The sequence below is a fragment of the Coffea eugenioides genome, unplaced genomic scaffold, assembly GCF_003713205.1.
Source record: "Coffea eugenioides isolate CCC68of unplaced genomic scaffold, Ceug_1.0 ScVebR1_2039;HRSCAF=2998, whole genome shotgun sequence".
Classification (NCBI taxonomy): domain Eukaryota; kingdom Viridiplantae; phylum Streptophyta; class Magnoliopsida; order Gentianales; family Rubiaceae; genus Coffea; species Coffea eugenioides.
This window is the reverse complement of record NW_020862490.1, coordinates 13,665-38,794: the sequence shown is the minus strand read 5'-3', so window position 1 is coordinate 38,794 and position 25,130 is coordinate 13,665. Positions and strand designations below refer to the sequence as shown.

At 37.5% G+C, this 25,130-nt stretch overlaps 1 non-coding gene across 1 annotated transcript; it reads left to right on the top strand.

Moving 5' to 3' along the window:
- Positions 1 to 407: 407 nt before the first annotated feature.
- LOC113756185 lies at positions 408 to 514 on the top strand. The gene has a single exon (XR_003465870.1). It is a non-coding gene; the product is annotated as a small nucleolar RNA R71 (small nucleolar RNA).
- The last annotated feature ends 24,616 nt before the right edge of the window (positions 515 to 25,130 follow it).

Here is a 25,130-nt window from a genome sequence, read left to right as displayed (position 1 = left end):
AAGTATTCGAGTAGGGGTTATTTTGAGCATTACGATTGTAATTATTGACGAATTGTACCTGTTCAGAATCAACACACTCATTAGTATCATGTTCACCTCCACATACAGAACAGCATGCTACATGTGCATTAGATGAGCTTGGACCTTGTCTACTTAGCAATTTCATCACATTATTCATTTGAGCACTCAGCATATTAAGAGTGTCCATTTCTATCATACCTGCGTGACGTCTTGCATTACCTCTCTCATTGGCCCATTGGTAGTTATTTGCTGCCATTTCTTCTATCAAATTATGAGCTTCTTGGGGTGTTTTACCCATTAAAGCTCCACCTGCAGCTGCATCGATCATAGTTTTAGTAGAAAAAACTAAACCATTATAGAAGGTTTGTATGATTAACCACTCCGGCAGTCCATGATGTGGACATTTCCGAAGCAGATCTCTAAACCTTTCCCATGCCTCATATAATGATTCACCTTCTAATTGGCTAAAACTAGTGATATCCATTCTAAGCTTAGCAGTCTTACCTGGTGGAAAATACTTATTTAAGAATGCTCTTGATAATTCATCCCATCCAGTGAAAGTATTGGGAGCATGAGAGTGTAACCAAAGTTTGGCCTTATCTCTCAATGAAAATGGGAACAATCTTAGCCTTATAGCATCATCACTAACTCCATTCATTTTAATTGTATCACAAATTTCCAAGAATGTAGCTAAGTGTGTATTAGGATCTTCTACTGCATTACCTCCAAATTGAGATTGTTGAACCATTTGGATAAGTGATGGTTTAATCTCAAAGTTGTTAGCATTTACCGCAGGCCTTGCTATTCTCGTTTGTGAACCTTGTGTTCCCGGTATAGTAAAATCTCGCAGAACTCGCCTATTTAGGTCATTTTCCGCCATTTCTTCTTCAAATGGTAATTCTATCAAGATATCTTCTATTGGCTGCCAAACCTCTTGTTCCTCTTGATGCAGTGTATTCCTCCTTTGTCTCCGCAATGTTCTTTCAATTTCAGGATCAAAATGTCCAACTTTTCTATTTGATCGGTGCATGCACTACAAATAAAAATAAGAGAAATTTTTGTAGTTTTAATTCAACAACTTGGATAAAAACAATGAAAATGTCTAAATTAATAGAGATGACTAGGCCCTAATATTGCCGCTCCCCGGCAACGGCGCCAAAAACTTGACGGGTTCTTTTTGTATCAATGCAAGTTTAATTCCGATTTTACACCCGTTGGACTGCAAGTATACAGGTCAAAATTTTAGTACAAGATGTGTATCGGGTCGATCCCACGAGGAGCAATTTAAACAATTACTAAGCCCCTGTTCTCTCTATTATTTAGACTTACCATTAATTTTGAGCAGAGAAAATCTAATGCTGTAATCTACAAATCTGATATACAAATCTAGTTTAACAAATGCTGAATGCAAATAGAGAAATTTCACTTAATGAAGATTCTAGGGATGTAGATTCCACTTATGGCATAAACTACACAAATAAATGGATTTACTTCTTGCTATTATTCTTGCTTAACCAGAGATTTATTTCCAAGATTACCAAGTCTCATTTCCATGATGAAATGGCTTAGAGCAATATAGATTTCCCTATTTCCATGGTGAAATACTACTACAACTCTGTTTTAATTCATGAAATACTAAGTAATCCACTTAAGTGTATTTCTATTTTCATGAACATACAACTCAAGCTCTACTCATGTGTTTCCATTGTTATTACCAATTCTCATTGAACAATAACAACTGTAAACAAGTTATTGGTGATCAATCAATAACAAGAAATCACAGCTACACAAGTAGACAAGTTAACTCAAGATATAACAAGTGTAAATCACATTCAATTAGTATTATTTAGCCATAAGTTTCATCTACTCCCTAGATGAAGGAGTTTAGCTACTCATGAATGATTTAACAATCAAATTCACAAGTTTATTAATGCAAAACATCATAAAGTACAAGTATAAGAAAGATAAAAGAAAGCTTAGCCAATTGAAGGTGAAGCTCTCCAATTCCTGCTATGTTCTTGCACAATATGATTACAAGTGAAAACTCTCCCAAAAAATGCTTCTCCAAGTACTCCTATCTAGAGAGAAAAAATGTTACAAAATGAAAAACTAGCTACGTATGGTTCTCCTTGCTTCTCCCCTGTGTTTCTGCATAAAAGGTGGTAGAAATTCCATTCCTCTCACTTCATAATTTCCTCCACTTAGATTTTGTAAAAAGAAGTCAAAGATATGATGTTCCTTTTTTTCCACACTCATTTGGTCTTCTCTTTTATTACAGAAGAATGTGCCACCGATTTCTGTCCCTCAAAATAGCTGTAAAAGTTGTGAGAAAGGTAAAGAAAAACGGCTGTGCCACTTGCTGAGGAGAGAGACAGATCCGAGCCTCGGATCCGAGGAGTGATAACCGATCCGAGCTCGGATTATAGGATCCGAGGCCTTCCCATGATGGATCCGAGGTCGGATCGTCCTGACCTCGGATACACTCCGCCAGAAGTACAGACGAGGGGTCGGATCCCTCTTGTACACACGGATCCGAGCTCGGATCCGTGTTGAGCATTTTTCCAGTTTTTCACTTCTTCCCTTTTTCTACATTTTTGCTCCCACTTTCTTGTGTACTTTGTCCTCTGGATGACCCTGACATTTCTTTCAACTTGTGCATGAATTTCATACATCAATTACCTTCACAATTTCACAAAATTACGCATTAATCACTCATTTATCAATTTCTTAACTCTTAAACAATATTTAAGCAATTATCACCAAAAGAGTTTAAATATGGCTTTAATCTTCTCAAAACATACCAAAAATTCATGCCAAATTCATACAAAATGTACGTTAAATATTCACTTATCAAATTCCCCCATACTTGAATCATTGCTTGTCCTCAAGCAATTTTACACAAAACTTACTTCAAATATTCAATAGAGAAAACAGTATGCGTACTCTTGTCAAATTTAATTCCTCAAAAACCTAGAAACCAATTATTATGCCATTTCTCAGATTACACTAAATACTCATAATATTCAATTAAATAAAAATAATTATGCCTAAATTTTGACAAATTCAAATCAATTCTCTCATTCTATCCTAATTCCACAAATAAGTAAATCACATAGTCAATTTTATGGCCTTCCTCATCCCAAAACTTAACAATTTAGAGGGATTTATTCACAATTCATTTTATTTAAATAGTGAAAACGTCTTTTTACGTGAAAATCAACACTTTTAGGTGAAAATTCCCGGTTACTCGACATTTCACTCATTTAAATTGCCAATCATACTCTTAATTCCAATACCTTTTTACGCGAATGTCGACATTTGTAAATGCCAACCCCCGGTTACTCAGTATGTGAATCATTGGAGTAGAAAATTACTAATATTATTTTTCTCTCTTTTTTTTTTTTTTCAAATCAATTTCTTTTTCCCTCTAAGTATAATTAAAGGAAGAATTTGGCCTTTCTTTGACTATATCAATCACTTACTTATAAAATTAAGTAAAAATGATAAATATCATTAATCTTGCAAAACTCTAAGCATAACTTTTCTTATTTAAGCAAATATACTTTCTAAAATGTAAAAATCTTACTTGCATAATAATTCATTTCAAGACAAATAAGAATTAAACTTTTCCAAAATACACATAGCTTGTTATCCAAATGGAAGATATTTTAGAAAAATTTTGACAGAGTTTCCCCATAAAAATGGATGAAACTCCCTGCCAACAACCTCATTTTCACAAAAATTATCCTCATGACAATATCTCCAAATATAATTCCAACATTTTTAAGCTCTAAACAACTAAAGTCATGCATTTCAAGACACAATCACCCATACGATAAAGTTATCCCTCCCCCACACTTAAAATCTACAATGTCCTCATTGTAGAGGAAGGTAAAAGAACTGAAACTTCCCTCAAATAGGTGGTGATGCAATTTGAAGCCCTTAATCATCACGATCATCCAAATTCTGCCCAAATTGAGACAACAAGGGTACCAAACACCATAAGTAGCACAAGATGATTCAAATAAAAGAAAACTGAAATCACAAAGTTTGTCTTAACAAAAGAAAAGAAAAATAAAGAAATAAAAGATCTAATCCGCTAAAAAGTATCATGGTTGCTCGGAACGAGGGTCTACTGCCTCCTCGGCTCCATGATAACCCTGTGAAGTACCAATATGGCCCTCCTCCTGATGAGGTGTCGGAGTAGGAGACCGTCGGATATGAAAATGATCCTCGATCGCACGAAGGCGGCGATCATGTCGGTCGAGGCGCTCAGTCATCATCCGCTCCGTCTGGTCAATGCGCTCGACGACTCGCGTCTCCATACAACAAATAGCATTGAGAAGCTCTTGCCACTTGGAGCGCGGTTGAGGAGGTGGTCGCGGAATCGGAGGAGGAAGAGTCTGCTGTGCCTCCGTCTCTTGGGTTGCCGCTTGTGGTTCAGTGTGAGGCGGAGGCTGAGTGGAAGTCGATGCTTCTCCTGTGTCCCGGACCAAAGCAGCTCCAAAATCAGTAGAAATACCCAAAGCGTTGAGTATAGAAGCATTTACCTCCTCGACAGACCTAGTTACCACCGCTCTCTCGGTTCCACGAGGAACCTTGAGCTTCTCAAACACGAGGGATAGCAGTCGAGGGAATCCGAAGCAAGTCTCGCCGGCCCTCATGCGAGCTGTGGTCCGCATATAGCTGATGATAATGCTGGGTAGAGGAATGCCAGTCAACTGCCTACCCAATCCATGTATCATCTTATCCAGAAAATAGAGATCGCTATTTCGGATCTCCCGTTTACCACTCTTTTTCGGCACCACATTAAATGCAAAAAGATAGAAGATCAGGTGGTATCGATGCTCAAAGGAGTCGGCATATACCGTGAGTTTTTTCGAAGTTCCTCGCTCACGGTACTGACCCTTTAGACGCTCCACGGCTTCTCCCACTTGCCAAGGGTCTCGAGCCTTGAATTCCTTAGTCAGTTTGACATCTTCGCCTTCGTCTATGAGTTGAACGAAACGTCGCAGTGCCTCTCGATTGAGAACCACTTTCCTGCCTCGAACCCACGAGACGATGAGGTTGCCACTGTGACTCTGCTTGTTCTCCACATTGGCGTAGAACTCCCGGACCAAGTTGGGGTAGTAGTACTTGGGCAATTGAAGGATGTTCTCCCATCCAAGTCGCTTGAATGCTGTCGAAATATGGTAGTGCGCATCCACCTCTGGAGCCAAGTGTTTCTCAATGATGATCTCCTTGGCTAGGCCGGCTTCATACCACTCTTGGTTTTCGAGCGATGTGAATCGTGTGGTATCGTAATCTGGCGGTGGCTCATCACGGCTAGTGGATGCAGTCTTCCGGCGAGATCGAGGTGGTGACTCAGGCGAAGGAGATTCTTCCTCAGGCGACTCCTCATGCACAGAAGGTGTATGTTCTTCACTTGACGATGGTGTAGGAGTACGAATACGAGCCCTCCTTGTACGAGCCATAGCACCTATAAACAAGATGAGTATGTATTAGAAAAGATAGAAACTCGCTCATTCATATTAAAATAGGAATTTAAGAAAATTTCGGCAGAGTTTCCCTTTGAAAAAGGGCTAAACTCCCTGCCAAAATGTCCCCAAATTTAAACAAATAAGCTTCCTAACACTTCTCAAATCCAATTCCTACACTTAGAAAGGATATTAGCAGTAAAGAAATTATTTCATGCATATTAAGTGCAAAAAATTTTAAATTATATCTATTTGCAAAAATAAACACTCAAACACTTGAGAATATCATCAATCCAATTCATAACACTCGTTAACACTTAAGTTAACTACACATGACTCCCAATTTATCCTAATATTAATTATTTCAAGTAAAAGTGGTTCAATGTGCTTAACTTGATCGGGAACACACACTTTTACCCAATGGGCTATTGCTCTAATGATAGCATATCATTTTCAATTATAACATTGATTTATACTTCTCGGAACAGTTCATATATTCACTGAAAGCAAAATTCACAAATTTAAACCACTAAAATGCTCAAGCCCAAAAATTGAGAAGGAAATCTCAAAACTATCACCAAATTCATAATTTTTACACAAATAAGCATGAAAATAATTATTACAGCTGATTTGAGCACAATGTAGCACAATTATATCACGAATTTGCAACAATTAAGCAAAATGTATTGAAAAACTAAAAATATACAAAAATGAGAGATATAAAATGTCACAGAAATTCGAAATTTGTTACCTCAAATAGATGGAGTGATGATGGAGGATGATAATGATGCAAAAATGGAATAGAAACAAGCCCAAATTCGACCTCAAATTGCTAGATTTCAGTTTGGCCCTATTTCGCGTCTTGAAGATCAAAACCCCTCAATTTGATGTTTTTGATTCTAAATTGTTGAGGGTTAATGCTCTCAAGAGGTTAGGGAAGGTTTTATTGTGAAAAATTGGGAATTTTATGGATGAAATGGAAGATTGGAGGAAAGGGGATAGGGTTTCGAAGAGAGAGAGAAGAGAAATCTGGAAAAAATGAGGAACCGAGGCCTCGTTTCCTTTCTTATCGCGAAGAGATCCGAGGTCGGATCCTTTCTGGAAGGCCTCGGATCCTACATGGCTCGGATCAGCCTCAACAGAAACACAGACGAGCCCTCGGATCTATCTGGGTTGGAAAAGATCCGAGCTCGGATCTATGGATCCGCGGTCGGATCTGTCTGGGATTTTAGGATCCGAGCTCGGATCCTGACTTCTCTGCACTAATTGCAGAAACTGCAATTTTTCAAACTTTTTCTCCCTTTTCCGGCCAATTCCAAAACACACATTGGACAAACTTTTATCAATTCTAACCTCCCACGCACATGCAATATACCTTAAACACAATATCCATCCTCTCAAAACACAACAAACACATTTACATTGAAAATCGAGGGGTGAGGTTCTTTGATCATTTTTGCATTTTTACATCAAAATGGCATTTCTGAGCATTAAATACACATCAAATGAATCCATGAACCTTTATAACCATGATATCACCAAAACTCACTTGAAATGCACAATGTATGTATAGGCATAGAAATTTTAAACACTTAAAACACAATTTGGTAAGAAAACTCCTTGCCAACATGATCTTCAAGTGCACCTCCAAGATGGATGATAAAACTCCCGTATCTCCTATAAACAAGTGAAATACATCTAATTAGTCAATTAACTTACACCAAAATGTAAGAAACACATAAAAACACACAAATACACTATTATTATTAAGTTGCCTCCCAACAAGCGCTTTTGTTTATAGTCGTTGGCTCGACTTTCCTATAACTTCTTTAATTCTCCATTGCATTTCCTAAGGAGTAATTTACTCCTTTAGGAACCTTTTCTCCGGCCAAATAGGGCTTCAATCTTTGCCCATTTACTTTAAATGGAGAACCATTTTCTCCTTTTATTTCCACTGCTCTATAAGGAAATACTTGAGTTACTTCAAATGGTCCCGACCACCTTGACTTCAAATTTCCTGGAAATAACCTCAGGCGTGAATTGAACAAAAGTACCTTTTGCCCTACCAGAAATTTTTTAGGAATAATATGCTTGTCATGCCAATATTTGATCTTTTCTTTATAAATTTTGGCATTTTCATATGCATGTAGTCGGTGTTCCTCCAATTCACTTAGCTCAAGTAATCGCTTTTCTCCTGCAAAATTAAAATCCATGTTAATAGATTTAATTGCCCAATAAGCTTTGTGCTCAATCTCCACAGGTAGGTGACAAGCTTTCCCATAGACTAAACGATACGGTGACATCCCTAGGGGTGTCTTAAATGCCGTTCGGTAAGCCCATAGTGTATCATCTAGTTTTGTAGCCCAATCCTTGCGTGATTTATTCACAGTTTTCTCCAAAATGAGCTTTATCTCTCTATTAGCTAGCTCTGCTTGTCCATTGGCTTGAGGATGATATGGAAGTGATGTCTTGTGCCTACAACCATATTTAAACAATAAGGAATCCAATTGTCTGTTACAAAAATGTTTCCCTTCATCACTTACTATGGCCTTGGGTATACAAAATCTACTGAAAATATTCTTTTTAAGGAATCTAAGTACAATTTTAGAGTCATTAGTAGGTGAAGCGATTGCTTCAACCCATTTAGAAACATAATCCACTGCTACTAAGATGTACTTATTATTAAAAGAACTAGGAAATGGTCCCATAAAATCAATACCCCATACATCAAATAACTCAACTTCCAAGAACGTAGTCAGGGGCATTTCATTCTTTCGAGATATATTTCCAGTTCTTTGGCATGCATCACAATTTTTAACATATTCCCTAGCATCTTGGTACATAGTTGGCCAATAAAATCCTGATTGCCATACCTTTGCCACAGTCTTTGAAGTACTGAAATGACCACCTGTTTCAAGGTTATGACAATGATATAAAACATTATGTACCTCATCTTCAGGAATACATCTACGTATCATACCATCGGCACAATGTCTGTATAGCAATGGTTCCTCCCAAAAGTAACTTTTTACGTCATGTAAGAATTTCTTCTTTTGATGATAATTAAATCCCTTTTGAATCTCTCCACTGACCAAGTAGTTAGCAAAATCTGCATACCATGGAGAATTTCTAAGTGCTAGGACAAACTCATCCGGAAAATTCTCTTGAATTGGAACCTGATCTTTGATTGGGATATATTCCAAACGTGATAAATGATCTGCAACTAGATTCTCCGATCCCTTTTTGTCTTTTATCTCCACATCAAATTCCTGCAATAAAAGAATCCACCGAATTAGTCTAGGTTTTGCATCCTTCTTATGCAGCAAATATTTAAGAGCTGAATGGTCCGTATATATAATGACTTTAGATCCTACTAAATAGGATCTAAATTTGTCCAAAGCAAATATCACTGCCAATAGCTCTTTTTCTGTCGTTGCATAATTGAGTTGTGCCTCATTTAGCAACTTGCTAGCATAGTAAATGACGTGCAATCGTCCTTCTTTCTTTTGTCCCAAAACTGCTCCAACCGCATAATCACTTGCATCACACATCAATTCAAATGGTAGTGACCAATCAGGCGAAGTTATAATTGGGGCCGAAATCAATTCCTTCTTCAACCTTTCAAATGCTACCAAACAATTGTCATCAAATTGAAAAGGAGAATCTTTACATAATAAATCACATAATGGCTTTACTATTTTAGAAAAATCTTTAATAAAACGTCTATAAAAGCCAGCATGTCCTAAAAATCTCCTTATCCCCTTGACATTGCTTGGGGGTGGCAATTTTTCGATGACTTCTATTTTGGCTTGATCCACCTCAATTCCCTTGGAGGAAATCTTGTGTCCTAAGACAATTCCTTCTTGACGAGTTTTTGTTTTGTATCAATGCAAGTTTAATTCCGATTTTACATCCGTTGGACTGCAAGTATACAGGTCGTAATTGTAGTACAAGATGTGTGTCGGGTCGATCCCACGAGTAGCAATTTAAACAAATACTAAGCCCTTGTTCTCTCTATTATTTAGACTTACAATTAATTTTGAGCAAAGAAAGTCTAATGTTGTAATCTACAAATCTGATATACAAATCTAGTTTAACAAATGCTGAATGCAAATAGCGAAATTTTACTTAATGAAGATTCTAGGGATATAGATTCCACTTATGGCATAAACTACACAAATGAATGGATTTACTTCTTGCTATTATTCTTGCTTAACTCGAGATTTATTTCCAAAATTACCAAGTCTCATTTTCATGATGAAATGGCTTAGAGCAATATAGATTTCCCTATTTTCATGGTGAAATACTACTACTACTCCATTTTATTTCATGAAATGCTCAACAATCCACCTAAGTGTATCTCTATTTTCATGAACATACAACTCAAGCTCTACTCATGTGTTTCAATTGTTATTACCAATTCTCATTGAATAATAACACTATAAACATGCTATTGGTGATCAATCAATAACAAGGAATAACAGCTACACAAGTAGACAAGTTAATACAAGATATAACAAGTGTAAATCACATTCAATTAGTATTATTTAGCCATAAGTTTCATCTACTCCCTAGATATAGAAAATTAGCTACTCATGAATGATTTAGCAATCAAACTCACAAGTTTATTAATGCAAAACATCATGAAGTACAAGTATAAGAAAGGTAAAAGAAAGCTTAGCCAATTGAAGGTAAAGCTCTCCAATTCCTGCTATGTTCTTGTACAAGATGGTTCCAAGTGAAAAACCAAATGCTTCTCTAAGAACTCTTAACTAGAGAGAAAACTTGTTGCAAGAAGAAAAACTAGCTACGTATGGTCCTCTGGCTTCTCCCCTGAGTTTCTGCATAAAAGGTGGTAGAAATTCCATTCCTCTCTCTTCATAATTTCCTCCACTTAGATTTGTAAAAAAGAAGTCAATGTTCCTTTTGTCCACACTCATTTGGTCTTCTCTTTTATTGCAGAAGCATGTGCCACCGATTTCTATCCCTCAAAATAGCTGTAAAAGTTGTGAGAAAGGTAAAGAAAAACGGCTGTGCCACTTGCTGAGGAGAGAGACAGATCCAAGCCTCGGATCCGAGGAGTGATAATGGATCCGAGCTCGGATCATAGGATCCGAGGCCTTCCCATGATGGATCCGAGGTCGGATCGTCCTGACCTCGGATACACTCCGCCAGAAGTACAGACGAGGGGTCGGATCCCTCTTGTACACACGGATCCGAGCTCGGATCCGTGTTAAGCAATATTTCCAGTTTTTCACTTCTTCCCTTTTTCTACATTTTTGCTCCCAATTTCTTGTGTACTTTGTCCTCTGGATGACCCTGACATTTCTTTCAACTTGTGCATGAATTTCATACATCAATTACCTTCAAAATTTCACAAAATTACGCATTAATCCATTCATTTATCAATTTCTTAACTCTTAAATAATATTTAAGCAATTATCACCAAAAGAGTTCAAATATGGCTTTAATCTTCTCAAAACATACCAAAAATTCATGCCAAATTCGTACAAAATGTACGTTAAATATTCACTTATCAAATTCCCCCACACTTGAATCATTGCTTGTCCTCAAGCACTTTTACACAAAACTTACTTCAATGATTCAATAGATAAAGCAATATACGTACTTTTGTCAAATTTAATTCCTAAAAAACCTAGAAACCAATCATTATGCCATTTCTCAAATTACACTAAATACTCATAATATTTAATTAAAGAAAAATAATTATGCCCTAATTTTAACAAATTCAACTCAATCTCTCATTCTATCCTAATTCTACAAATAAGTAAATCACATAGTCAATTCTATGGCCTTCCTCATTCCAACACTCAACAATTTAGAGGGATTTATTCTCAATTCATTTTATTTAAATAGTGAAAACGTCTTTTTACGCGAAAATCAACACTTTTAGGTGAAAATTTCCGGTTACTCGACATTTCACTTATTTAAATAGCTAAGCCTACTCTTAATTCCAATACCTTTTTACGCGAATGTCGACATTTGTAAATGCCAACCCCCGGTTACTCAGTATGTGAATCATTGGAGTAAAATAATTTTTTTTTTTAACAGAATCCGTTTCTTTTTCCCTCTAAATATAAATAAAGGAAGAATTTGGCCTTTTCTTTGACTATATCAATCACTTACTTATAAAATTAAGTAAAAATGATAAATATCATTAATCTTGCAAAAATCTAAGCATAATTTTTCTTATTTAACCAAATATACTTTCTAAAACGTAAAAATCTTACTTGCATAATAATTCATTCCAAGCCAAATAAGAATTAAACTTTTCCAAAATACACATAGCATTTTATCCAATGGAAGAATTAAACACTTAAAATTTTAACATTTTGGCCATTTAATTGGAAGAATTGCAATGAAATATTGGAAATTATTTTAGCAAAATTTTGGCAGAGTTTTCCCATAAAAATAGATGAAACTCCCTGCCAACAACCTCAATTTCACAAAAATTATCCTCATGACAATATCTCCAAATATAATTCCAACATTTTTGAGCTATAAACAACTAAAATCATGCATTTCAAGACACAATCGCCAACTAAAATCATGCATTTCAAGACACAATCGCCCATAAGATAGAGTAATCCTTCCCCCACACTTAAAGTCTACAATGTCCTCATTGTAAAGGAAGGTAAAAGAACTGAAACTTCCCTCTAATAGGTGGTGATGCCATTTTGAAGCCCTTAATCATCACGATCATCCATTTTCTGTCCAAAATGAGACAACAAGGGTACCAAATAGCATAAGTAGCACAAGATGATTCAACTAAAAGAAAAATCTACAAGTGTCTTTAATCAAAAGAAAAGAAAAATAAATAAAGACATAAAAGATCAAATCTGCTAAGTAGCGTCATGGCTGCTCGGAACGAGGGTCTACTGCCTCCTCGGCTCCATGAGGACCCTGTGAGGTACCAATATGGCCCTCATCCTGATGAGGTGTCGGAGTAGAGGACCGTCGGATATGGAAATGATCCTCGATCGCACGAAGGCGGCAATCATGTCGGTCGAGGCGCTCAGTCATCACCCGCTCCGTCTGGTCAATGCGCTCGACGACTCGCGTCTCCATACAACAAATAGCATTGAGAAGCTCTTGCCACTTGGAGCGCGGTTGAGGAGGTGGTCGCGGAACCGGAGGAGGAAGAGTCTGCTGTGCCTCCGTCTCTTGGGTTGCCGCTTGTAGTTCAGTGTGAGGCGGAGGCTGAGTGGAAGTCGATGCTTCTCCTGTGTCCCGGACCAAAGCAGCTCCAAAATCCGTAGAAATACCCAAAGCGTTGAGTATAGAAGCATTTACCTCCTCGACAGACCTAGTTACCACCGCTCTCTCGGTTCCACGAGGAACCTTGAGCTTCTCAAACACGAGGGATAGCAGTCGAGGGAATCCGAAGCAAGTCTCGCCGGCCCTCATGCGAGCTGTGGTCCGCATATAGCTGATGATAATGCTGGGTAGAGGAATGCCAGTCAACTGCCTACCCAATCCATGTATCATCTTATCCAGAAAATAGAGATCGCTATTTCGGATCTCCCGTTTACCACTCTTTTTCGGCACCACATTAAATGCAAAAAGATAGAAGATCAGGTGGTATCGATGCTCAAAGGAGTCGGCATATACCGTGAGTTTTTTCGAAGTTCCTCGCTCACGGTACTGACCCTTTAGACGCTCCACGGCTTCTCCCACTTGCCAAGGGTCTCGAGCCTTGAATTCCTTAGTCAGTTTGACATCTTCGCCTTCGTCTATGAGTTGAACGAAACGTCGCAGTGCCTCTCGATTGAGAACCACTTTCCTGCCTCGAACCCACGAGACGATGAGGTTGCCACTGTGGCTCTGCTTGTTCTCCACATTGGCGTAGAACTCCCGGACCAAGTTGGGGTAGTAGTACTTGGGCAATTGAAGGATGTTCTCCCATCCAAGTCGCTTGAATGCTGTCGAAATATGGTAGTGCGCATCCACCTCTGGAGCCAAGTGTTTCTCAATGATGATCTCCTTGGCTAGGCCGGCTTCATACCACTCTTGGTTTTCGAGCGATGTGAATCGTGTGGTATCGTAATCTGGCGGTGGCTCATTACGGCTAGTGGATGCAGTCTTCCGGCGAGATCGAGGTGGTGACTCAGGCGAAGGAGATTCTTCCTCAGGCGACTCCTCATGCACAGAAGGTGTATGTTCTTCACTTGACGATGGTGTAGGAGTACGAATACGAGCCCTCCTTGTACGAGCCATAGCACCTATAAACAAGATGAGTATGTACTAGAAAAGATAGAAACTCGCTCATTCATATTAAAATAGGAATTTAAGAAAATTTCGGCAGAGTTTCCCTTTGAAAAAGGGCTAAACTCCCTGCCAAAATGTCCCCAAATTTAAACAAATAAGCTTCCTAACACTTCTCAAATCCAATTCCTACACTTAGAAAGGATATTAGCAGTAAAGAAATTATTTCATGCATATTAAGTGCAAAAAATTTTAAATTATATCTATTTGCAAAAATAAACACTCAAACACTTGAGAATATCATCAATCCAATTCATAACACTCGTTAACACTTAAGTTAACTACACATGACTCCCAATTTATCCTAATATTAATTATTTCAAGTAAAAGTGGTTCAATGTGCTTAACTTGATCGGGAACACACACTTTTACCCAATGGGCTATTGCTCTAATGATAGCATATCATTTTCAATTATAACATTGATTTATACTTCTCGGAACAAGTTCATATATTCACTGAAAGCAAAATTCACAAATTTAAACCACTAAAATGCTCAAGCCCAAAAATTGAGAAGGAAATCTCAAAACTATCACCAAATTCATAATTTTCACACAAATAAGCATGAAAATAATTATTACAGCTGATTTGAGCACAATGTAGCACAATTATATCACGAATTTGCAACAATTAAGCAAAATGTATTGAAAAACTAAAAATATACAAAAATGAGAGATATAAAATGTCACAGAAATTCGAAATTTGTTACCTCAAATAGATGGAGTGATGATGGAGGATGATAATGATGCAAAAATGGAAGAGAAACAAGCCCAAATTCGACCTCAAATTGCTAGATTTCAGTTTGGCCCTATTTCGCGTCTTGAAGATCAAAACCCCTCAATTTGATGTTTTTGATTCTAAATTGTTGAGGGTTAATGCTCTCAAGAGGTTAGGGAAGGTTTTATTGTGAAAAATTGGGAATTTTATGGATGAAATGGAAGATTGGAGGAAAGGGGATAGGGTTTCGAAGAGAGAGAGAAGAGAAATCTGGAAAAAATGAGGAACCGAGGCCTCGTTTCCTTTCTTATCGCGAAGAGATCCGAGGTCGGATCCTTTCTGGAAGGCCTCGGATCCTACATGGCTCGGATCAGCCTCAACAGAAACACAGACGAGCCCTCGGATCTATCTGGGTTGGAAAAGATCCGAGCTCGGATCTATGGATCCGCGGTCGGATCTGTCTGGGATTTTAGGATCCGAGCTCGGATCCTGACTTCTCTGCACTAATTGCAGAAACTGCAATTTTTCAAACTTTTTCTCCCTTTTCCGGCCAATTCCAAAACACACATTGGACAAACTTTTATCAATTCTAACCTCCCACGCACATGCAATATACCTTAAACACAATATCCATCCTCTCAAAACACAACAAACACATTTACATTGAAAATCGAGGGGTGAGGTTCTTTGATCATTTTTGCATTTTTACATCAAAATGGCATTTCTGAGCATTAAATACACATCAAATGAATCCATGAACCTTTATAACCATGATATCACCAAAACTCACTTGAAATGCACAATGTATGTATAGGCATAGAAATTTTAAACACTTAAAACACAATTTGGTAAGAAAACTCCCTGCCAACATGATCTTCAAGTGCACCTCCAAGATGGATGATAAAACTCCCGTATCTCCTATAAACAAGTGAAATACATCTAATTAGTCAATTAACTTACACCAAAATGTAAGAAACACATAAAAACACACAAATACACTATTATTATTAAGTTGCCTCCCAACAAGCGCTTTTGTTTATAGTCGTTGGCTCGACTTTCCTATAACTTCTTTAATTCTCCATTGCATTTCCTAAGGAGTAATTTACTCCTTTAGGAACCTTTTCTCCGGCCAAATAGGGCTTCAATCTTTGCCCATTTACTTTAAATGGAGAACCATTTTCTCCTTTTATTTCCACTGCTCTATAAGGAAATACTTGAGTTACTTCAAATGGTCCCGACCACCTTGACTTCAAATTTCCTGGAAATAACCTCAGGCGTGAATTGAACAAAAGTACCTTTTGCCCTACCAGAAATTTTTTAGGAATAATATGCTTGTCATGCCAATATTTGATCTTTTCTTTATAAATTTTGGCATTTTCATATGCATGTAGTCGGTGTTCCTCCAATTCACTTAGCTCAAGTAATCGCTTTTCTCCTGCAAAATTAAAATCCATGTTAATAGATTTAATTGCCCAATAAGCTTTGTGCTCAATCTCCACAGGTAGGTGACAAGCTTTCCCATAGACTAAACGATACGGTGACATCCCTAGGGGTGTCTTAAATGCCGTTCGGTAAGCCCATAGTGTATCATCTAGTTTTGTAGCCCAATCCTTGCGTGATTTATTCACAGTTTTCTCCAAAATGAGCTTTATCTCTCTATTAGCTAGCTCTGCTTGTCCATTGGCTTGAGGATGATATGGAAGTGATGTCTTGTGCCTACAACCATATTTAAACAATAAGGAATCCAATTGTCTGTTACAAAAATGTTTCCCTTCATCACTTACTATGGCCTTGGGTATACAAAATCTACTGAAAATATTCTTTTTAAGGAATCTAAGTACAATTTTAGAGTCATTAGTAGGTGAAGCGATTGCTTCAACCCATTTAGAAACATAATCCACTGCTACTAAGATGTACTTATTATTAAAAGAACTAGGAAATGGTCCCATAAAATCAATACCCCATACATCAAATAACTCAACTTCCAAGAACGTAGTCAGGGGCATTTCATTCTTTCGAGATATATTTCCAGTTCTTTGGCATGCATCACAATTTTTAACATATTCCCTAGCATCTTGGTACATAGTTGGCCAATAAAATCCTGATTGCCATACCTTTGCCACAGTCTTTGAAGTACTGAAATGACCACCTGTTTCAAGGTTATGACAATGATATAAAACATTATGTACCTCATCTTCAGGAATACATCTACGTATCATACCATCGGCACAATGTCTGTATAGCAATGGTTCCTCCCAAAAGTAACTTTTTACGTCATGTAAGAATTTCTTCTTTTGATGATAATTAAATCCCTTTTGAATCTCTCCACTGACCAAGTAGTTAGCAAAATCTGCATACCATGGAGAATTTCTAAGTGCTAGGACAAACTCATCCGGAAAATTCTCTTGAATTGGAACCTGATCTTTGATTGGGATATATTCCAAACGTGATAAATGATCTGCAACTAGATTCTCCGATCCCTTTTTGACTTTTATCTCCACATCAAATTCCTGCAATAAAAGAATCCACCGAATTAGTCTAGGTTTTGCATCCTTCTTATGCAGCAAATATTTAAGAGCTGAATGGTCCGTATATATAATGACTTTAGATCCTACTAAATAGGATCTAAATTTGTCCAAAGCAAATATCACTGCCAATAGCTCTTTTTCTGTCGTTGCATAATTGAGTTGTGCCTCATTTAGCAACTTGCTAGCATAGTAAATGACGTGCAATCGTCCTTCTTTCTTTTGTCCCAAAACTGCTCCAACCGCATAATCACTTGCATCACACATCAATTCAAATGGTAGTGACCAATCAGGCGAAGTTATAATTGGGGCCGAAATCAATTCCTTCTTCAACCTTTCAAATGCTACCAAACAATTGTCATCAAATTGAAAAGGAGAATCTTTACATAATAAATCACATAATGGCTTTACTATTTTAGAAAAATCTTTAATAAAACGTCTATAAAAGCCAGCATGTCCTAAAAATCTCCTTATCCCCTTGACATTGCTTGGGGGTGGCAATTTTTCGATGACTTCTATTTTGGCTTGATCCACCTCAATTCCCTTGGAGGAAATCTTGTGTCCTAAGACAATTCCTTCTTGACGAGTTTTTGTTTTGTATCAATGCAAGTTTAATTCCGATTTTACATCCGTTGGACTGCAAGTATACAGGTCGTAATTGTAGTACAAGATGTGTGTCGGGTCGATCCCACGAGTAGCAATTTAAACAAATACTAAGCCCTTGTTCTCTCTATTATTTAGACTTACAATTAATTTTGAGCAAAGAAAGTCTAATGTTGTAATCTACAAATCTGATATACAAATCTAGTTTAACAAATGCTGAATGCAAATAGCGAAATTTTACTTAATGAAGATTCTAGGGATATAGATTCCACTTATGGCATAAACTACACAAATGAATGGATTTACTTCTTGCTATTATTCTTGCTTAACTCGAGATTTATTTCCAAAATTACCAAGTCTCATTTTCATGATGAAATGGCTTAGAGCAATATAGATTTCCCTATTTTCATGGTGAAATACTACTACTACTCCATTTTATTTCATGAAATGCTCAACAATCCACCTAAGTGTATCTCTATTTTCATGAACATACAACTCAAGCTCTACTCATGTGTTTCAATTGTTATTACCAATTCTCATTGAATAATAACACTATAAACATGCTATTGGTGATCAATCAATAACAAGGAATAACAGCTACACAAGTAGACAAGTTAATACAAGATATAACAAGTGTAAATCACATTCAATTAGTATTATTTAGCCATAAGTTTCATCTACTCCCCAGATATAGAAAATTAGCTACTCATGAATGATTTAGCAATCAAACTCACAAGTTTATTAATGCAAAACATCATGAAGTACAAGTATAAGAAAGGTAAAAGAAAGCTTAGCCAATTGAAGGTAAAGCTCTCCAATTCCTGCTATGTTCTTGTACAAGATGGTTCCAAGTGAAAAACCAAATGCTTCTCTAAGAACTCTTAACTAGAGAGAAAACTTGTTGCAAGAAGAAAAACTAGCTACGTATGGTCCTCTGGCTTCTCCCCTGAGTTTCTGCATAAAAGGTGGTAGAAATTCCATTCCTCTCTCTTCATAATTTCCTCCACTTAGATTTGTAAAAAAGAAGTCAATGTTCCTTTTGTCCACACTCATTTGGTCTTCTCTTTTATTGCAGAAGCATGTGCCACCGATTTCTATCCCTCAAAATAGCTGTAAAAGTTGTGAGAAAGGTAAAGAAAAACGGCTGTGCCACTTGCTGAGGAGAGAGACAGATCCAAGCCTCGGATCCGAGGAGTGATAATGGATCCGAGCTCGGATCATAGGATCCGAGGCCTTCCCATGATGGATCCGAGGTCGGATCGTCCTGACCTCGGATACACTCCGCCAGAAGTACAGACGAGGGGTCGGATCCCTCTTGTACACACGGATCCGAGCTCGGATCCGTGTTAAGCAATATTTCCAGTTTTTCACTTCTTCCCTTTTTCTACATTTTTGCTCCCAATTTCTTGTGTACTTTGTCCTCTGGATGACCCTGACATTTCTTTCAACTTGTGCATGAATTTCATACATCAATTACCTTCAAAATTTCACAAAATTACGCATTAATCCATTCATTTATCAATTTCTTAACTCTTAAATAATATTTAAGCAATTATCACCAAAAGAGTTCAAATATGGCTTTAATCTTCTCAAAACATACCAAAAATTCATGCCAAATTCGTACAAAATGTACGTTAAATATTCACTTATCAAATTCCCCCACACTTGAATCATTGCTTGTCCTCAAGCACTTTTACACAAAACTTACTTCAATGATTCAATAGATAAAGCAATATACGTACTTTTGTCAAATTTAATTCCTAAAAAACCTAGAAACCAATCATTATGCCATTTCTCAAATTACACTAAATACTCATAATATTTAATTAAAGAAAAATAATTATGCCCTAATTTTAACAAATTCAACTCAATCTCTCATTCTATCCTAATTCTACAAATAAGTAAATCACATAGTCAATTCTATGGCCTTCCTCATTCCAACACTCAACAATTTAGAGGGATTTATTCTCAATTCATTTTATTTAAATAGTGAAAACGTCTTTTTACGCGAAAATCAACACTTTTAGGTGAAAATTTCCGGTTACTCGACATTTCACTTATTTAAATAGCTAAGCCTACTCTTAATTCCAATACCTTTTTACGCGAATGTCGACATTTGTAAATGCCAACCCCCGGTTACTCAGTATGTGAATCATTGGAGTAAAATAATTTTTTTTTTTAACAGAATCCGTTTCTTTTTCCCTCTAAATATAAATAAAGGAAGAATTTGGCCTTTTCTTTGACTATATCAATCACTTACTTATAAAATTAAGTAAAAATGATAAATATCATTAATCTTGCAAAAATCTAAGCATAATTTTTCTTATTTAACCAAATATACTTTCTAAAACGTAAAAATCTTACTTGCATAATAATTCATTCCAAGCCAAATAAGAATTAAACTTTTCCAAAATACACATAGCATTTTATCCAATGGAAGAATTAAACACTTAAAATTTTAACATTTTGGCCATTTAATTGGAAGAATTGCAATGAAATATTGGAAATTATTTTAGCAAAATTTTGGCAGAGTTTTCCCATAAAAATAGATGAAACTCCCTGCCAACAACCTCAATTTCACAAAAATTATCCTCATGACAATATCTCCAAATATAATTCCAACATTTTTGAGCTATAAACAACTAAAATCATGCATTTCAAGACACAATCGCCAACTAAAATCATGCATTTCAAGACACAATCGCCCATAAGATAGAGTAATCCTTCCCCCACACTTAAAGTCTACAATGTCCTCATTGTAAAGGAAGGTAAAAGAACTGAAACTTCCCTCTAATAGGTGGTGATGCCATTTTGAAGCCCTTAATCATCACGATCATCCATTTTCTGTCCAAAATGAGACAACAAGGGTACCAAATAGCATAAGTAGCACAAGATGATTCAACTAAAAGAAAAATCTACAAGTGTCTTTAATCAAAAGAAAAGAAAAATAAATAAAGACATAAAAGATCAAATCTGCTAAGTAGCGTCATGGCTGCTCGGAACGAGGGTCTACTGCCTCCTCGGCTCCATGAGGACCCTGTGAGGTACCAATATGGCCCTCATCCTGATGAGGTGTCGGAGTAGAGGACCGTCGGATATGGAAATGATCCTCGATCGCACGAAGGCGGCAATCATGTCGGTCGAGGCGCTCAGTCATCACCCGCTCCGTCTGGTCAATGCGCTCGACGACTCGCGTCTCCATACAACAAATAGCATTGAGAAGCTCTTGCCACTTGGAGCGCGGTTGAGGAGGTGGTCGCGGAACCGGAGGAGGAAGAGTCTGCTGTGCCTCCGTCTCTTGGGTTGCCGCTTGTAGTTCAGTGTGAGGCGGAGGCTGAGTGGAAGTCGATGCTTCTCCTGTGTCCCGGACCAAAGCAGCTCCAAAATCCGTAGAAATACCCAAAGCGTTGAGTATAGAAGCATTTACCTCCTCGACAGACCTAGTTACCACCGCTCTCTCGGTTCCACGAGGAACCTTGAGCTTCTCAAACACGAGGGATAGCAGTCGAGGGAATCCGAAGCAAGTCTCGCCGGCCCTCATGCGAGCTGTGGTCCGCATATAGCTGATGATAATGCTGGGTAGAGGAATGCCAGTCAACTGCCTACCCAATCCATGTATCATCTTATCCAGAAAATAGAGATCGCTATTTCGGATCTCCCGTTTACCACTCTTTTTCGGCACCACATTAAATGCAAAAAGATAGAAGATCAGGTGGTATCGATGCTCAAAGGAGTCGGCATATACCGTGAGTTTTTTCGAAGTTCCTCGCTCACGGTACTGACCCTTTAGACGCTCCACGGCTTCTCCCACTTGCCAAGGGTCTCGAGCCTTGAATTCCTTAGTCAGTTTGACATCTTCGCCTTCGTCTATGAGTTGAACGAAACGTCGCAGTGCCTCTCGATTGAGAACCACTTTCCTGCCTCGAACCCACGAGACGATGAGGTTGCCACTGTGACTCTGCTTGTTCTCCACATTGGCGTAGAACTCCCGGACCAAGTTGGGGTAGTAGTACTTGGGCAATTGAAGGATGTTCTCCCATCCAAGTCGCTTGAATGCTGTCGAAATATGGTAGTGCGCATCCACCTCTGGAGCCAAGTGTTTCTCAATGATGATCTCCTTGGCTAGGCCGGCTTCATACCACTCTTGGTTTTCGAGCGATGTGAATCGTGTGGTATCGTAATCTGGCGGTGGCTCATCACGGCTAGTGGATGCAGTCTTCCGGCGAGATCGAGGTGGTGACTCAGGCGAAGGAGATTCTTCCTCAGGCGACTCCTCATGCACAGAAGGTGTATGTTCTTCACTTGACGATGGTGTAGGAGTACGAATACGAGCCCTCCTTGTACGAGCCATAGCACCTATAAACAAGATGAGTATGTATTAGAAAAGATAGAAACTCGCTCATTCATATTAAAATAGGAATTTAAGAAAATTTCGGCAGAGTTTCCCTTTGAAAAAGGGCTAAACTCCCTGCCAAAATGTCCCCAAATTTAAACAAATAAGCTTCCTAACACTTCTCAAATCCAATTCCTACACTTAGAAAGGATATTAGCAGTAAAGAAATTATTTCATGCATATTAAGTGCAAAAAATTTTAAATTATATCTATTTGCAAAAATAAACACTCAAACACTTGAGAATATCATCAATCCAATTCATAACACTCGTTAACACTTAAGTTAACTACACATGACTCCCAATTTATCCTAATATTAATTATTTCAAGTAAAAGTGGTTCAATGTGCTTAACTTGATCGGGAACACACACTTTTACCCAATGGGCTATTGCTCTAATGATAGCATATCATTTTCAATTATAACATTGATTTATACTTCTCGGAACAAGTTCATATATTCACTGAAAGCAAAATTCACAAATTTAAACCACTAAAATGCTCAAGCCCAAAAATTGAGAAGGAAATCTCAAAACTATCACCAAATTCATAATTTTCACACAAATAAGCATGAAAATAATTATTACAGCTGATTTGAGCACAATGTAGCACAATTATATCACGAATTTGCAACAATTAAGCAAAATGTATTGAAAAACTAAAAATATACAAAAATGAGAGATATAAAATGTCACAGAAATTCGAAATTTGTTACCTCAAATAGATGGAGTGATGATGGAGGATGATAATGATGCAAAAATGGAAGAGAAACAAGCCCAAATTCGACCTCAAATTGCTAGATTTCAGTTTGGCCCTATTTCGCGTCTTGAAGATCAAAACCCCTCAATTTGATGTTTTTGATTCTAAATTGTTGAGGGTTAATGCTCTCAAGAGGTTAGGGAAGGTTTTATTGTGAAAAATTGGGAATTTTATGGATGAAATGGAAGATTGGAGGAAAGGGGATAGGGTTTCGAAGAGAGAGAGAAGAGAAATCTGGAAAAAATGAGGAACCGAGGCCTCGTTTCCTTTCTTATCGCGAAGAGATCCGAGGTCGGATCCTTTCTGGAAGGCCTCGGATCCGACATGGCTCGGATCAGCCTCAACAGAAACACAGACGAGCCCTCGGATCTATCTGGGTTGGAAACGATCCGAGCTCGGATCTATGGATCCGCGGTCGGATCTGTCTGGGATTTTAGGATCCGAGCTCGGATCCTGAGTTCTCTGCACTAATTGCAGAAACTGCAATTTTTCAAACTTTTTCTCCCTTTTCCGGCCAATTCCAAAACACACATTGGACAAACTTTTTATCAATTCTAACCTCCCACGCACATTCAATATACCTTAAACACAATATCCATCCTCTCAAAACACAACAAACACATTTACATTGAAAATCGAGGGGTGAGGTTCTTTGATCATTTTTGCATTTTTACATCAAAATGGCATTTCTGAGCATTAAATACACATCAAATGAATCCATGAACCTTTATAACCATGATATCACCAAAACTCACTTGAAATGCACAATGTATGTATAGGCATAGAAATTTTAAACACTTAAAACACAATTTGGTAAGAAAACTCCTTGCCAACATGATCTTCAAGTGCACCTCCAAGATGGATGATAAAACTCCCGTATCTCCTATAAACAAGTGAAATACATCTAATTAGTCAATTAACTTACACCAAAATGTAAGAAACACATAAAAACACACAAATACACTATTATTATTAAGTTGCCTCCCAACAAGCGCTTTTGTTTATAGTCGTTGGCTCGACTTTCCTATAACTTCTTTAATTCTCCATTGCATTTCCTAAGGAGTAATTTACTCCTTTAGGAACCTTTTCTCCGGCCAAATAGGGCTTCAATCTTTGCCCATTTACTTTAAATGGAGAACCATTTTCTCCTTTTATTTCCACTGCTCTATAAGGAAATACTTGAGTTACTTCAAATGGTCCCGACCACCTTGACTTCAAATTTCCTGGAAATAACCTCAGGCGTGAATTGAACAAAAGTACCTTTTGCCCTACCAGAAATTTTTTAGGAATAATATGCTTGTCATGCCAATATTTGATCTTTTCTTTATAAATTTTGGCATTTTCATATGCATGTAGTCGGTGTTCCTCCAATTCACTTAGCTCAAGTAATCGCTTTTCTCCTGCAAAATTAAAATCCATGTTAATAGATTTAATTGCCCAATAAGCTTTGTGCTCAATCTCCACAGGTAGGTGACAAGCTTTCCCATAGACTAAACGATACGGTGACATCCCTAGGGGTGTCTTAAATGCCGTTCGGTAAGCCCATAGTGTATCATCTAGTTTTGTAGCCCAATCCTTGCGTGATTTATTCACAGTTTTCTCCAAAATGAGCTTTATCTCTCTATTAGCTAGCTCTGCTTGTCCATTGGCTTGAGGATGATATGGAAGTGATGTCTTGTGCCTACAACCATATTTAAACAATAAGGAATCCAATTGTCTGTTACAAAAATGTTTCCCTTCATCACTTACTATGGCCTTGGGTATACAAAATCTACTGAAAATATTCTTTTTAAGGAATCTAAGTACAATTTTAGAGTCATTAGTAGGTGAAGCGATTGCTTCAACCCATTTAGAAACATAATCCACTGCTACTAAGATGTACTTATTATTAAAAGAACTAGGAAATGGTCCCATAAAATCAATACCCCATACATCAAATAACTCAACTTCCAAGAACGTAGTCAGGGGCATTTCATTCTTTCGAGATATATTTCCAGTTCTTTGGCATGCATCACAATTTTTAACATATTCCCTAGCATCTTGGTACATAGTTGGCCAATAAAATCCTGATTGCCATACCTTTGCCACAGTCTTTGAAGTACTGAAATGACCACCTGTTTCAAGGTTATGACAATGATATAAAACATTATGTACCTCATCTTCAGGAATACATCTACGTATCATACCATCGGCACAATGTCTGTATAGCAATGGTTCCTCCCAAAAGTAACTTTTTACGTCATGTAAGAATTTCTTCTTTTGATGATAATTAAATCCCTTTTGAATCTCTCCACTGACCAAGTAGTTAGCAAAATCTGCATACCATGGAGAATTTCTAAGTGCTAGGACAAAC